This window comes from Triticum aestivum, chromosome 3D, assembly GCF_018294505.1.
Source record: "Triticum aestivum cultivar Chinese Spring chromosome 3D, IWGSC CS RefSeq v2.1, whole genome shotgun sequence".
Lineage (NCBI taxonomy): Eukaryota > Viridiplantae > Streptophyta > Magnoliopsida > Poales > Poaceae > Triticum > Triticum aestivum.
In genome coordinates, this window is record NC_057802.1 from 320,394,038 (window position 1) to 320,397,540 (window position 3,503).

The 3,503-nt window shown below is 42.6% G+C and overlaps 1 long non-coding RNA gene across 1 annotated transcript; it reads right to left on the minus strand.

The window, feature by feature from the left end:
- Nucleotides 1-925: 925 nt before the first annotated feature.
- Nucleotides 926-2,258, minus strand: LOC123074568 (uncharacterized). Its single transcript, XR_006436014.1, has 2 exons — nt 2,130-2,258; nt 926-1,370 (listed from the first exon to the last, which is right to left on the minus strand). It is a non-coding gene; the product is annotated as an uncharacterized lncRNA (long non-coding RNA).
- Nucleotides 2,259-3,503: the final 1,245 nt, after the last annotated feature.

The following is a 3,503-nucleotide window of genomic DNA, read 5'->3' on the forward strand; positions in this document are numbered from 1 at the left end:
CTAGGCATAGTGCATAGATTTAAGCATTGTCATCTTGAGATCTAGATCCATAAGATGCCCTCATGATTGATTAATGTAGTGGCTTAATTCTTGTTATAGGAAAGTGTCCCATACCCTTGCTCAAAGGAAATTGAAATGTAATATTGCCTTCTTTCATATCAATCACGGCACCAATAGTACGTAAAAACGATCTACCAAGTATCTCTACCTTTTATATTTTTTACTAGCTGAATGCCCATGCGTTGCCATGGGTAATAGAATACAAAAAATGAATTCAAAAAATATATCTTTGCGCCTTCAATTTTTTTGCGCCAGTTAGGATAAGGGTCACATAACAAAGGTGGATATCCGTCCATTGCCTTCCCAACGATGTCTTCGAAAAATATATGTTTAGCATGGTCTAGTTAGGATAAAGATCACAATATATATATTTTTGCGCCTTTAAATTTTTTCAATGAATACAAAATAAATAGAATGCTACAGAATGCACTGTTGCGGTAGCAAGAAAAATATTAGCTTCGCCTTCACGTAGAGCATCTTAATTTTATATTTTGATCTACAGATGGCTACTACAAGCCTACAACAATCCTGAGTCATATGGTAAAAAACGTAAGCCTCACAGAGGCAAATAGCGAGAATATATCTTCAATTTAGCTATACCTACAGATAACTGCTAGCACCATACACGATCAGGCCAGGTGTTCCTTTTTACTATAAGTACGATCTACATGCTAGACATTTCAGAAAGACCACTGCCTTGCAGCTCCTAGAAACAATAGAAACCGGTAATATGTATCATCAAATATTAACAGTAATGTCGACAATAAGTATTCCGACCAATGGGACGGATATTTCCTAGTCTACCATTATGGCCAAGTCAAAAGTCCAAACTAAAGATAATACTATATTGACATAAAGCTGTCAATGAAACAGTGAACCCTCAATTCCATATAGCTGCTGACTTGAAATAATTATTCAAGGGGAAGCTAATAGTAAGACATGTGTGAATCTCAATTCAAATATCAAAATTCTAGCAACTTTTTTGTATGCACATCACACATTTGCTGATTTACATTCAAGATTTTTGGAAATCATAATATCCTAAACACTAAATCTCAGATTTCACAAGTCCACTGTAGAGTGTTATACCTTGAAGTCTAGAAACTGATGCAACATTAATTTGAGTGAATTTAAAAAAAGTATTGTAGAATGAAATTCTTAGATAAGTAGTAATTGAACAAAGAGTGTTGCATACTCCCTCCGAATTTGGTTACGGAGGGAGTAGCTTTGAATAACCAAATAAATACATTATCAGTTACCAGCACTCATACTTCATGTATCCTTCAGATTCAGCTATGGATAGAAGGGCACTGGTAGAAATAGGCATACATTAATATATGGAAGATTTAGCAATTGGCATCAAGTTAACACGGATTCGCATAACCTCATAAAAGAATCTAATTTACATCTTTGAACAACACGTACAAGCTATGTCCCCGGTATCATAGACCTCAAAATCACATACAACAGATGACCTAGTAGCAATCTATTGACAAGATCATCATAAAAATATTGGCGAAAATACAGAAGCAGTCATCTTTTATATGTATAACTGAATGGAGTCCTAATATATATTCCTAACATGACAATATATGTCTCACGATATCTGAACCCATCTCTATTTCCTTTTTTTGGAGCTGCATCTTTGTCACCTAACAATATATGAACCTATGCTCAGTTGGTAATGGAACAAAACAAATATCTTGGTTAAAAATACTACACTGCGAGGTAGCTCTCACTGAAAATTCAGTATTAATGACAGATGCCCAACGAACCATGTAGACCTTCAGAATTAGTTTGGCTGCTTCTATTTTGAATGACATATGCTACACATTATTGGTTAAAATTAATATTCAACCAATGCATGGTTGACATGGAGGCATTTTCATTCTAATTTGTTTGCACACCAAAATCGAAACATGGATACAGTACACGGATAACTGATTCAGAAAAGTGGTTCGGAAAATTTTGGATACATTACACGGATAACTGATTCAGAAAAGTTTGGATACAGTACTGAATTATATTAACAATCAAAATCCATCCCTTGTGAATTAGGCAGTCATTACCGTTCCATGGATCATAAAAAGCATTGGTGACCCGTGCCTGCGCATCGTCCAGCACCCCAACAACTAGCCATAAACTGAACGCAAACCCTTTCTAGAAGAAGCCAGGTTTTACACAAAAATCAGTCTGCTTCTTGCCTGCACATATCCATCATATAAACAATTAGCTATAGATCAAACACCAGTCCAAAAACGAAGACCAAGCCTTAGGTTGTGACTTGCCTTGACAAGGGGCTAGAAGATGTCTCCGTGCACATGTAGGCGGGTTCGTCGTCGCCACCACAACATGTGGAATTTTAGCAAGCATCATCGGTGACTGGTGCATCCACCCGCTGCTTGCGAAGGCTGAGAGGAGGCGGCAGCGGCGCTAGTGGAGATCGTCCCGGGGGAGCAGAGTCGCAGGGGTAAAAACATTCAGTGGAAAGAACCTACCATAGACAACATAAGCAAATGAGCAAACATCTAGCATGCACGCCATGCCACATCAGAATGACTCTGATGATCGATCATCGGCTTACTATAAGCAAGCTGGGGGGTCCTCGAAGAAGGCGGTACTCACCAGCCTGCGACCGAGATTCAGAGTTGTAGCGGCCTACACCGGTCTCGCCTCCGCCACCGTGGACGGCGATTGCGAGATCACCGGTGCAGCCACAGTCTGTGCCACACTGTCCTATAGCTCCCGTGCGAGACCCCTGGAGAGGAAGTGCTATTGGCGCCGGTCTCGTTGCTGGCCGAGAGGGTTTCCTGTGGCTAGGCCAGCTCGCACGCGATGCCTGCGTCCGGATAGCTGTCGCGCGCTTGGAACCATCGTGAAGCGTCTTCGGTGGCAGGTTCCCGTCACGTTCCCCGATGGAGCCTGCTTCTACGGTTGCCGCGGGTTGCGACTCCGCCTACACCGTTGACCCCAACCACCAGAGAAGTCGAGGCACACGATAGCGACCGAGACGAGCCACGGACAGCGATCGAGAAGGGCGGCTCGTCGAGTAGTCGTGGCAGAGGAGCGTGCAGCAGGGCGGGGCGGGGCGGCGATCTTTCTCAGCGGCGAGATGGATTGGGAAGATGGGCGTGGGATGTGTGGGACTGTTTGTGGGTGGCGGACCGGCGGTTGTTTTCTTCCATTTTAATCGCGCAGTAGAACCAGAAAGAGGTCGAATCGTGGGGTGGGATGGTTGGCGTACGAGGCGGGGGATCGAACGAGGTCGTCGAACCACGAGGGGAGGTCGAACCATCACGACGTTAGATCCTAAAGTACAGATTACTAATAAACCAGCGATTCCTTCTGGTCGTACGTCGTGTTTTTTTGCAAAAACGTCCCCCTGTTTATGAGAAATTAACCCGCAGTCCAGTAAATAAGTTTAAATAACGTTTCATATTTCT